Below are 13,376 nucleotides of genomic sequence, written 5' to 3'. Positions count from 1 at the left end.
TCTTCTCCATTTTATCATATTTTTCCCTGTTGTTTTCTGCTTTTCAAAAAGTTTCTGTTGATTTGTTCAGTACAGCTGGTGGTGACAGTGATAGGGCAGCTCCCAGTTTGTCCTTTCTTTACTTTGTAAAGCCACATGCCAAACAGCGATGTCTGAAACACCATGAAGAGAGGCCCAGAACACAGTCTTTCTGAAATGTCCAAGGGATGCAAAGATTGCTACACAGACATTTTAAGGCCTCCTTCCTGGAACTGCCATCTGCTAGAAGACATGTGAGCATCAGTTGCTATGGTAGCACACAAAATACTATGTCCAAACCCTGGAAACGTGGAGTATAGGTCTAGAACTGGGCTGTGCACCAAAAATCTCTACAAGGTCTGGAGGATGAGGGTTTTATCCCTTTCCTGGCCTATGCAAAAAAATCTTTTCACTGTTGTATAGTCTCACAGCTGCCATGGATTCAGTGGCAGATGTCGTCATCCTGGTTGGGGATGACAATATGTAGAACTTCTTGTAAAACAAGCCTTACTTTTGTCCTGCAAATCTCCCTATAAGGAGGCCTATAAGGAGCAGCACTGGGCTGCAGTGAGACATTTTGGTGACTGTTTCCCAGTAAACTTATGCAACATCCATTGTGTTTGTGCAGCCTCTTGCAAAAAAAAAAATGGATGCCATCCCCAGAATGTTGGCTGAATATTGATTTAGCAAATGGTGAGAAAAAAGGAATGAAATAAAAGGACATTGTAGCTGGTACTGCATACAAATAGCTGGGAGGTTAATTTATGTTATTTATGGAAATCTGGAATACTGGGAATGCTCTAATGCTTATCCCAGCTAGACTATTAGTGCTCTTCTCATGTGCATGCATCACCATGTTATCTAAATGTTGCTAAGCCCTCTTTAAAAGAAGTCAGGAAAGGCTTTAAGCAGACTAGAAAGGGGACTGTTAATAAAAGTATAATTTTCTGTAACTATTTATAAACCTAAAGGGATTCATGTAATATAAGTGCACATAAGCCATACTTTTATTTACCTAACAGTAGAGAAAAGCTGCAACAGAAGGAGGAGAAAAGAATGTCCCTTTCCCAAAAGAAAAACAGTTACACGTGATTTTTAAAAAAACATAAATATAGTTGGCTTGTTTTTTGTTTGTTTGTTTGTGTTTTTTTTAATTTTTCTGCTGAAAGGGTGCACATGTGACTAGTGGAATCTCTCTGAACCAAAGAAAACACTTCAGATCAATTTATGTTCAACACGGATTTGGCTTGTACAAAACTCATAGTCCTCACTCATTTGACTATGCAAATAACATAAATTAAGAAAAGAAAAATGCAAATGGAGTATGTATCTCATCTCTCACTGGAATGATAACTACAGCACTTCTACGAGGTGCACCATGATCTGCTCATGAGGCTTCTCTTTTAAAGGCTTGTAAGAAAAGGTGTAACAAGGAGATCCAGTGGTGAAATCACTGTTCTACATCAGCTAAAAATATTCCCTGGTCCAAGCAAAGAGCGGATGAGAATGTGCCAGAGGTGGGGAGGGAGGCGAGCCTGCAGTGTGTATGAACAAATGCCCCAGTGACAACTGGAATGTATACAAAGCCATTGTTGGAGATTTCCTACACCTTCAGGGGCTCATTCTTCTGCTGAGATGCACAAACATAGATGCTATTCTGACAGGGTATCTCAAAGAGTGTAAAAGCAAAAGCCACCGCTAAATATAGAAGGCTGTCACATGCTGCCTTTAGTCACATTTCAATTCATTGTAAACTGCAGCATGCCTCTCACCACGGTTCTTTCAACCTTGGTGATGTGTTTGAGGGGTTTTTCCTTTGTGCACATCCCTTTCTTCCCTCTAATTTGAAAATGCAAATGTAGATGTGCAGTTGATAAACAGGCAGTTTGGATGGTCCTGCTGAGCTTTAAAATGTACAGGCATGTTTGAAACAACATGGAAAGTGATGGTGAAAGGGGGAGCAAGTGGATGAGTCACTTTTAAAGCAAAACAGGCAAACTGGGGAAAAACAAAAAAAAAAAAAAGAAAAAGATCTGTGTCTTGACTCAGTGCCCAGACTCTTAAGATGATGCTTCACTGCAGAGTCTGAAGTTCAGCTTATTTTTCCTCTCATTTGTTCTCTTATTTTTATATCTTACATAATGGAGCTTTGATTCATAGAAATCTATTTATATAGTCTAGGATTTGGGCCAAACTCTGAAGTCCTAACTCTGTCTTTCCTCAGGCAAAATGGCCATTCTGGTTAGCGATATGAATGAGGCTTGCTGGGGCTGTGTGTTCAGGGCTGGACTCCTGGGGGCTATTCTTATTCCCCCTGGAATTTCTTATATCCTTGCTAGAATATGATTTCATGTAAGGAACTCTAGGCTGTATACTGTAACCAGAGGACAAGTTGCCAGAAACGGACAAAATATCCCAGCTCTTACTGGTGAGGCCAATATGAGCCTATGCTCCCTCCGTGTGCCCAAAGGATACCAGTCAGCACTTTAGGTCTCAGCTTTTTGCCTTATTCCCCTCTTTCCACATCAGTCCTGCAGGAGGACAGACGTGGAAGCTGCATGGAAGCCATTTGCTGGGAAAGCCCTGACATGAGGATGGGGATGTTCTCCCCATTACCCTGGTTCTGGCATGTGATATTTGGTGTGGAGAAGGGGTGGCTGGACCATAAAGCACAAGCACCACCCCTGCTGCAATATGTCTTTTTGAGGGCTGAGGTTGGATGGTGTCACTGAGGGCAGGTTTGCAGCTGAATAGGATCTTGGAAGTGGAGAGAAAGAGCTGGCTTCCTCCAGGGCTGCTTTGCTTGGGGCAGTTGGGTGTGAGCAGAGGACCCCATACCTTGGGTCTGTCGGAGGAGCTGGCAGAGTCAGCTGACCTTTTATCTGACAAGCTGGCAGTGAGGAGAAGGCTGCCAGAGAGAGAGCTCCCTGCTGACATCAGAGCTATTCTTGGGGCTAGATGGAAAACAGTGAGAGATAATGCCCTTTGCTGTAATGATGAGGCTGATTTCAAGTACTTCGCATGAAAATAGCAGCTCAAACCCGACTAAGTAGGTCAGAGAAGCAGAAATGAGGGAGATTGCTTCTCTGTGGCACTGTGACCAGAGGCTGGAGTTTTTGCTCTCTAACAAAGAGCAAACCCAAAAAGAAAACCCTCTAGGGGTGAGACATGCCCAGGAATATTCTTAGCAGTCTGCTAGTACCTCAGCTCATCATCAGGCATTTCTTGCAGTGTAAATGCTCTTATAATCCTGTTTGTTTGTTTGGGTATTTTTGCTTTATTTTGGCTTTTTGTTTGTTTGTTTGTTTATGGCTGCCAGTAAGAATGCAACAACTTTGATAATACTACCTCTTGGTCATATTTGATGACACAGTGTTCATATTTTTAGCCAGACTAGAAGAAATCACTGTAATGATTCAGAGAGAATCAGGGAAAATGTTTTCAGTTTATGCTAGAATACATACACACACATATATATATAGTTCTCTCTGTGTATACAAAAATTTTTGTCTTTTGACTGATTTGTCGGAGTTCATAATGCAAGAGCCATAGATAAAGTATGCCCAGACTTTGACAATACCAGAGTAATGAAATAGCCAAACAAGCACTCACCCTTCACTTCTTCAGCTATTATTCTTTGAACACTGGAGATAAATGTCATTTGTAAATCCCACTCATTGCTAACATTAGTACTATGCATATGTACTTCCTTTGACAAGTTATGCTACCAGTGAAATCTGCAAGGCAGCAAACTTTAAAGTTTTCTTTTAAGCATGGATAATTACTAACTGGGGGCATCTGTCTCTATGAGCACCCATACTCACTCTTCTGTAAGGTGTTCCAGGTTGGTGACTTACAGTCAGGGAGCCTTGAGATGTTTGACATCCTCTCTCCTAATTATGAACTCTGTTATCAACTTTCTCTCTGCTGGAATGGCTTTTTCCTTCCTTCCCTTTCTCTTTCCTTTTGCAGCACAAATTGTGCCTATGGTCCTTGGGCTATGCTCCTTTTCATCTACATCTCACCTAACTGAGATGACCCTCAGGTTCCAGGACAACTCTGAAAGATCTGAGCCTGTTGACTCAGCCACTGCTTGAGTTCATGCCAGCTCTCCAGCAGCATCTCACAGTGGAGAGTAAAGCCACTCCTGTGTGATGCTGTCTCATACCAGAAAATCTGAGGACCTCACCTGTGTGGAAGAAATCACCCTTTGTCACAAGACAGATGCTGTTCCTCAGGAGCCCTTTTCCTCCAGACTGAAGTTTGTGTCTGGTTATATTGCCACAGGAGGCATCATGAGGGGTACAGCCCATGGAAATAAATCATCCAGCTCTGTGGGCAGAGCTAGTCTGTCCCTCAGCCCAGAGAGAAGAACTGCATTTTCTCCCTCTGCTCCTCTCTTTGGCTTTACCATTCAAGAAGGGGACTAACAACATTAAAGTTACTCAAGCCAGTGTCACTTGTCTCCTGCTGTGCTGGAGTGCAAAGGGTCCAGAAGGCATTCCAGATCTGAAGTCTGCTAAGGCCCACTAATCGTCTTCTGGAGTTGCCTGCCTTTCCCCACCAACTCCAGACAGGCCCTTGGGAAGTTGGCCTCCAAAATCAGCCTAGAGAGAAGGCAAAACCTAGTCTTCGTACATACCTCTGCCTCTTGTCCTTTCCTTCCCATCTCATTCAGGTATCTTGAAACCTTAAAGCCATTGATAGAGATGAAAGGATGGAACTGGATATATTTTTGTGAAGATGTGAATTAAGTTTTCTTACTCTATATGCTTTCCTCTTTATTTTCCACTGCTGTGGCATTTTGTTTTATCCTATTGTATCTTCTGCAAACTCATCTGTGGTTCTAGTAAGTTTTTTTCCTAGCAAGAATCTGTTCGCGCTTCTAGGAGGAGAGAAGGTGTTAAACAGCTTTTGGGGTAGGTAGTGAAATCCCTTCTGGGTATTTAACCTACATTTGTTTACAATTTACAGGAGTGTTCATGTTAGAAGTCTGCTGTTAAAGATGAAACAAAGTAGCTCAAGTAGTTCAGTAGGATTTAGCTAAATTACTAAAGAGCTGTAGTAACAAAATTCTTAGTCTTTTCACAGAGGTGACATAGTCTTGAAACAGGGAGATTACTGGTCAGTTAGATTTCCTTGAAGCTGGCAGCCTTACCTTTCCCCAGTTAGCAGCTCATTTTCTTTGTAAAGAAAGATATTCTCTATTCGAAGCTCAGCATTTGACTGGCATATGCAACACCATACTGGTAATATTAGTCCCTGGCATCCCTAGGCAAGTTGACGGGAGACGCAAATTCTGCAAAACATGGAAACAAAGGCAAGTGGCAAGCCACACAATGCATTTTTTGTCTGCACATATGTGAAGTTCATTGTCAGAAGCCATACTTTCCTCCAACTGCGGGAGAAGGCTGCAATTGTGGAAATTCCCAACAACGGTCTTGAAGTAACAGAGGCTCTAGCACATCTAGGAAGAAGTACTGCATGTTCAAAGAGACAAAAGGGAAGGCCCTCTAAAGGCCAAGAAACTGGAGCAAGGAAGGATATACACATAGTTTTGCTTTATAAAGCTGGCTACTGAGCAGCTATGCTTCCCTTGTAACTCCCAGCACTTTAAACTCTGCTGATAGATCTGCTATACCTTAAATTCAGTATTCGGTGCTGCATCTCATAAAAAGGAACTGGTTAAAGGAAGGTCAACCTTTTAAAGTTCTGCTAAAGGATTTTACTTAGAAATTGTCTGTTTAGGAACATTTTTGCATGCTGCAGTCCCATCTGTGCTTTCGATGTGAGTCTGCAGTTTCACATCTAGGCTGTAAGTACAGAACATCTGTTGGGTCACGTATAAACTGTTACATAAATAGCTGACAGTGGACAAAGCAATTGCTTTTGTGAAGTAGGTAATTGCTGGGCAAGTTACCCAAAAGAAAAGCTGTCTTTTCTTCCCTGAGAAACAGGGTGTAACAGGCCTTCTGGCACAAGGATTCTCAGATATTAGTGGAAGCATTTTCTTTTCTGCCAACCTAAGTAATAAGTATTTTCTCTTTAAATAAACGTGCCAAGTTTATGCCTCAAAGATTTCTTGCTCAAACTCCATCTACATATAACCTTTCCTGTCTGGCTTAGCATGAAGCATCTCAACATTTTTATTGCAGCAGGAGCTTTGCTGCAGTGGTCATTTCCTTAGCCCATTGCTTAGACTACTCCACCATCACTTTTTCTTTGCTGGCTCCTTTCTCTCTTTGGTGATCACATCCCTGCTCTGGCTCTCATCTCATTGTGGTATCAGGCAGAAATAAATTCTCTTCACTTATAAGATCTATTAGAGCCCATCCCCACCCTGCCCATAAATCTTCGTTCAATGTCAAGAGTCTGACTTCCACCTTCAGCAGCCACAAGCAAGCACCTCTGCTATTTTCTCCTTGGGCTTGGGTGGAGCTCCTCATTTAAAATGCACAGTGTTCTCTCCTGCTCTTCCAGGCCCTGTTTTCAGAAAGACTCTCATTTGAACAATGCAGGCAAAAATCTGGTCTGTAGTTTGTTGGACCTGCAGGATGCTTGAAATTTTCCTATGCTCTATTTGTATCTCCGGGTCTAGTTTTTCATGTTTTTGTTGTAAGAGAGAACTGTGCTCTCGTGTGCTGAACAGTCAAGTGGGGATCCCAAATCTGTGGCAGCCACCAGTGACTCATTGCATGGGAGCGTGTTTGGGCAGAAAGAGAGGAAGGGAGGGGAAGGTACACAGAGATTTTAAGAAGCTCCTTTCCCTCCCTTTAAACACCCTCTTTGATACACCTCAGCACCGTCCCTCCAGGGTAATGGCATGCAAACTTCACAGACCTTTACTTCAACCTGGAGCTCTGGCCTGGTTTTCTCCAGGAATGCAGGGAGCTACACAGGATGCTTTCAAATATTGCATTACGTCTGAAACCAAGGCAGTGCTTTTGAGTGGAAAACCCAAGTCAGCCTCAAAGAATTGGGAATTTGGTTTGTAGCCAACTTTTTCTGTGTAGCTCTGCTTTTCACATTGTCCTGCCCTCCCTTTTCCTGTAAGTTTGGTCCTGGGGAGAGCTCTGTTCTTGCTTTCTCCAGGAGTTTTACTGTTGGAACAGAGCAGCATTTTACTGTCGGGTGCATCCTTCCTCTGCAGCTATCCCTATGAGGAAAAGCAGCACACACAGGAGAGAAAAGAGTGTTTTGAAGGACTGTTTATAAATTACTTCAGTGAGGCAGAGTGATGTGTCATTCTGGCAGAGAGCCCATTAAAGAGGAAGCGCTACTCTTGAATGCATTCAGCTGGGGTTTCTGAGAACTCCTTTATACCCACTCATTATCCATTTCACATTCTGGAAGTGGATGGTTATGTTTGCCTATGTGACGCAGATCTTAATAGTTTTCTGCAGTACTACATCATTTAGCTCTCAGCTAATACAAACCCAAGCTAGTAATTAACACTAAATGCTGAGAAATGGATCTGATGTGATGAACACTCAGCACATAATGAGAACGCTGTGATTTCTTACTGGGAAACCATCGGGGTCTTACAACATAACCAGTTGTTACAGATGCCCAAACAGAGTTGAGATTAACAGTAGGATCTGGTTACACTTGCAAACCTAATTGTTGCTAGTCTGGTAGAAGTTGCACTCTCGGGCTCCACTTAGATGGATAACAGCTCTGGCATCTATTGTCACTTCATAATGGTGTAATGCTATTTATGCCACAGAAATCCCAGCTGAGCCATGAATTACACGTAGATCAGACACACCATGGAAAATGCAGCTGTGCTGGGGGATGAGGCTTGCAAGCAACTGCTCTACAAGGCTGTCTTGTACACTGTGGAGTGGGACGATGTAAGTCAATCATAATAATTATTAACAAAATTATTAAAGTGCCAACAGCACTGGAACCTGAGCATGCCAGACACTGCAAAACCAGCAACTGGTTTCTGCTGGACAGATAGACAATCAGAAAGAAAAAAAAAAAAAGACTTAGCAATGGGTAGGCTGTAGACTTTTCCTTGATACCACAAAGAAGACAGGTGCCAGAGAGAGGTAAATAAGCTGCAGCCCTTCTCTCTCCTGATGCTGTTGGGGAACTGGTGGTGGTAGTGATGTTTGGACCACAGACTCCTGAGGGTTGAGGATGAGGATACAAAATGTTCTGCCATGAATTCAAGCCCTGAATACAAGGGCATGTTCCCAGAATTCTGTTTTTTCAGAATGAGCTGTAGAGGGGAGAGGCCACAGTTTCTTGCCCCACACGACAGTACTATAGAGCCCCAGCCTCTCCACACTGGGTGGTCCAGGCCCCTTAAAAGCCATCCAGGGGAGACTTGTGATAGAGAAATTCAGAGTGAAGTTGTCCCTCCCTGTGGGAGCCTTCCCCTCCCTGTGGGTGCCTTCCCCTCCCTACAGAGCCTTCACCTTCCCTAGTTTAGCTACTGTTGCTGTTACTGCTGCTGCTGCTGCTGCATTTCTCCGTCAGAGTGGAAGAACTTTGCTGGGGCGTTGAAGATGCCTGAGAACTGTGGGAAGGAGAGAACCTGCCCCTCAGGCCATGAAGTGACCCCCTGCCCTTTGTCTCTCCAGCCTAAATGCTCAGTTCTTGTGGCAAGGGAGAGGGGACACAAAACAATGTTTAAAAAAAAGGAGAGTAAGGTGGCCCCAGTTGCCAAAGTGTCTTCATTTAGCTTTGGATCCAGGAAGAAATGGGATGCTATGTTTAAGCACACCAGTAATGTGATAGCAGCAAATACAACTGCATACTAACTAACTGCATACTTCTTGTGTGGTTTGTGTCTTGGGTTTGAGTTTTGGGTGGGGGGGAGGTTCTTTTGTAGGGTTGCATCTCCAACTGGAAAGGCAAAATCCAAGTGGAAATAAAAGAGAGGTGGGAGAAGGGGTAAGGAATGAAAATAGGGGAGAAACTAGATAAAACCAGAGAGTGAACCCAAGGTGAAGAGACCACAAGCAGCTTACAAGTATTTGAAACAAAGCTTTGATCAACCCATGCCAGAGAAAAGCCAGACTATACTGTGGAAAATGTTGAATGCACTGTATCAGACTTCAGACTCACCCTGACCAAAATATTCCACGTCCATATCAGGCAGATAATAACAAAAATTCTTATGAAAGTTCACCTACAGTAGCGGCTTGGAAAATACAGTGGTGTGAATCCTCATATGTAAATACAGATAAAACACTGGTGGGTATTCACTGAGTTTACCCTGGAAAAATTGATCATTGCATTGATAATACTAAAATTGTAACTTCTTTCAAGCCCACAGGCTGGATCACAAAACTTGCCCCCCTTGTGAATGCACAGTAATTCCTTGCAAATGGTCATTAATATGACTTACCATGAAATATCTTATTTTCTTTTTTTTTTTCTGAAAAAAATACATTCTTTAAACTGCTGAGTACTGAGCTGAATAGAAACTTTTGTACCATATACAGGATGATTGAACATACTACTTCAAAGGCATCTCTCTTGGGCTTATGGCTTTGCTTTGTGTATTTTAAAGATTTTGTGTATTTTTAAGATTTTGTTTGCTTAGAATAGCCTGCAGTTGAAACGACAGGCATTATAATATATCCATAGTCCCCTCCTCGACTAAATTAATCCCAAAAGACACAGAAGCAGGTTCTCAAGGGGGAATTCTTCATGTACACTTTCAGTCAGTCCTTCTTTTCTCTGTGCTTTTATTTTTCAGTTTTTAGTGTAGAAATGTCACAGTCATGATCTGTCTTGTTTGTAGGCTGGTAATTCCATTTCCTAGCTTTGTTCAGTTTCCCTTGAGCTATTGGATCCAAAATGCACAAAGGAAAAATAAAAATATTTGAGTCTAGTGGGGTAGCTAGGGTCAGCTTTGGGCCCACAGTATGAATGGGGTAAGGATAGTCTCTGGCAGTGTGTCTTCATGTGCATTCTGGAATGGCATATATTAATTTTTAATCCATTAATTTTCTAAATTATTCATGTCAGAGAAATAGAATAAAGAGAGGAAAAGGAAATGGCAGACAGTAAAAACAGTGTTCCTGTGCCGCTAATGATCTCTTTTCTCTCTTAGTGTGCTCCAGTTCTCCTTCTCACCACCCTGGTACTCTTCTGGGAACAGCCATGAATGGGTATATGTTACCTGGCAGTAGTGGGAGTGCCCAGACCTGATGCTCTTGAGGCTGAGCTTTGCAGACACACCAGTACTGGTGTTAGCGCCAAATCAGGAGCCTCCACCCCACTTTCAACCACTGTTTTGTCCCCTGCAAGGATTCCTCCCCATAGCTGTGCTGACAGAACTGCTTGTGGATCTCCACTGTAAATTAGATTGGGCATCTCCTCTGTATGATAGAAAGAAGCAAATGTATATTTTTTTGATTCCTAGGCCAAAACTCATTTAAAACTATTGCCAGAATGGATACAGTGTATGGGAAGAGCTATGATTTGATGAATCAGATACTTTTTCTTTGACAATGTCTTGTTTAATGGTGTCAGTAGTGCACGCGCATGGAGATAACACTGAGCAGACCTGACCTCTGGCTCCTTCAGCCTCTGCTTATCTAGTGAGAGCTGCTGTTACCTCAGGGTGCTATACAGATCAAAGGCAGCTAGTTAAATATGCCTACAGATTTTCAGACCTGCAACTACATCTCTCTGTGTATCTGGGTGACACACAGCACAACTGATGCTGATCTCGATTGCACCTTTTTTGCATTACCGTCAAACAAACAATGAAAAAGCCGTGAGTTGAATCCTCTAAGGTATAGCTGTCTGCATGCCATCTCCCCACTTGAGTTCTTCAGGTTGGTGAGACTGTAAGAGCAACCCTCTGCAGGAGCTTTTATTTTAAATTAAAGATGCTACAAGATTATTATGTCATGAGGCATCATGAAGAATACCCTTTCAGGAGATCAAATTGATGCTTCCACCCTGGAACTGCACAGTGCAACAGCTACACAAGTTGCTAATGTTTGTGTAGGCACTGTGTAAGCTCCTCTAGGGCAGGCAGGGAGGCACTGCTTTGTTCTCTCACCTGCACTGAATAAAGAGTGTTGTCAGAGTGCCTATAAATCCTGCCACAGACTTTTGTTATGCTTGGAAGGAAAATAATACGATGTGTTACAAAGCCCGATAGGTGATAAGAAAAGGTTTGCTTTGTTTTGTTTTAAATAGGGGTTGCTTTGTGCATAGACATCTGCATAAGGAGACACAGCAGTGATGAAGGTAGTCAGGTGAGGAGATTGACCATTGTGTTTAGAGACCTAAATTTCAATATCTTAATCAGTGCTTTTCTCCCTAGCCATCTTCAGCATGGTCTTCAGGTTAAACACTATCTAACAAACAATGGCCCTGCTGGAAAACTCAAACCATTTTAACTGTGTGTCAAGACTGGTCATATCCTCATGCATCTTCTTGTGGTTGACCTCCACAGAACCACTGGGACATGGACACAAAATGTATCCTGGTGAATAGTCCATCTGTAATCATGGTCCTCCTTTTCATACTGAAAGAGTAAATACAGGACTGATGCTTTGGAAAAGCATTGCTCTATGGAGATTGCTGCTGGCAGCAACCAGAGTTAGGTATATTCACATAGGCAAATTCATACCACAAGTGCCACAGAAAAAGGGAAGAACTGAGGAAAGCCTACTACCAGATTAGGAATGGGAACATCCTCAAAAGAAGTAAGGGTGTGGGGAGGCAATTCAGCCACAGAGATGAAGTACTCCACCCAGCACCTAAGCCTGACCCTGCAGTTATCCCTGGGAGGGCTGAAGGGTCCAGCAGGCACATCCACAGGCTTGTAGCCTTTCTTCTGACACTGTCACACCACTGCACAGTGGAGACTTCAACAGCTGAAGCCAAGCCTCTGCCTTGACTTGGTGGCCTACTTGTCAGGATCGAAGATGGTTTCTGACTTTCTTACAAAGTTCAGGTAGACTAGACAGAATAAATGACAACCTGGTTGTTGCCGAGAAGGTCTAGAAAGAATTTTGTCTGGATATCTCCTGAAAGTCAAATACTTAAACAATTGCCTGCATTTGGACTGTTGATACGCTCAGGAACACCCCGAGAAGTAGTAACCCAGGCAATCGGTAAGGATGCCTGGCAGGAAGAAAGTGACTGCCAGATCTTACTCAAGACAATGCATGCATAAGCCACAGTTATCCCTGCCCGTCCTCAGTGCATCAAATATACAAACTTGCCTCACCTTTTGAGCCCAAGGGCTCTTACTAGGCAGCTCCATCTGTGGAACTTCGGCCTCAGAGCCAGGCAAGTTATCTGGCAGTGCTTCTCCAGGATACAGACATGACCCAGAGGAAGACGCCCAGGAATATTTTATGGGTTTTCTACCACTTTGGGTTTGGGTGTGGGTTTTTTTTTGGTGGTTTTTTTGAGGGGGTTTTTTTGGTAATGTGAACTATCCTGTCTCTGTTCCCTTATAGGTGATGGGAACAGATCCACTTTACCAAGATGATGGATAGATAGCTCATAATCTGGATTTGACATCTGACATAGTAAGTCAGAAAGGGTTAGTGGCTCTTATTCTTTATTTATTGTATTTCTTCAGACCTTAAGTAAGTGCTAAAAGGGTAGAGTATATTTTTTACTTATTTTTAAGGTTTTGATCACATTATAATTTTATGTTTTCTGTTCTTCTGCAGTGGCTTATTCCAGTCATAAACCAGCAACGGTCTGGGCACATTTAATATGAGAGGATTCCAGATGGGTGTCGTAATAGAAAGCAACTAGGTTTTCAGTGTGTGGTCTGTGCTTAATCTAAACTGGCCCCCAAAAAAGAACTGATATGAAAATACCTCTATTATCTGTGGATTCTCCAGCGAGGAAGTCTGGAACTTTTGTAAAAGTTTTATTTCATTTTTAGTTATGAATGGTGCCAAGCTATCAAATGTGGACTATTTTTCGGGTTTACCCCTTGGTAGTAGCCTTTCTGCAGGAAACCATTACAATTTTCTTGCACTGAAGAACAGAAGTTTTTGCACTTGACAATTACAAAATATTACAAATTTACACTCTACATCTGCTTGTTATTTTGATTTACTACCTTGGGCAAACTCTTAGTTCACACAGTGTCTTCCATCTCATCTGTAATGGTCAGATCCAGTGAGGGCCAAAATAGGTATCCTGAGCTTAACAGGTCTGAACTTGATGGAAACAGCCTCCAGAGATTTTCAGATCTCCTGGTGTAGGGGAGAGCAGGCCTGAGGCCCTCTGTGTCTGATTGCAACATGGGTGGTGGTATCATCCCCTTTTCTCAAAAGTCCCTATCCACTCACCTATATCAGGCTATCATAGCACCATGATCAGTCAGAAGCTGAAGTCTGTAGGGATTTGTA

The sequence above is a fragment of the Myiozetetes cayanensis genome, unplaced genomic scaffold (genome assembly GCF_022539395.1).
Source record: "Myiozetetes cayanensis isolate MyiCay16 unplaced genomic scaffold, myiCay2020 scf2-11, whole genome shotgun sequence".
NCBI classification, from domain to species: domain Eukaryota; kingdom Metazoa; phylum Chordata; class Aves; order Passeriformes; family Tyrannidae; genus Myiozetetes; species Myiozetetes cayanensis.
The sequence above is the reverse complement of the archived record's forward strand: the minus strand, read 5'-3'. Positions refer to the sequence as shown.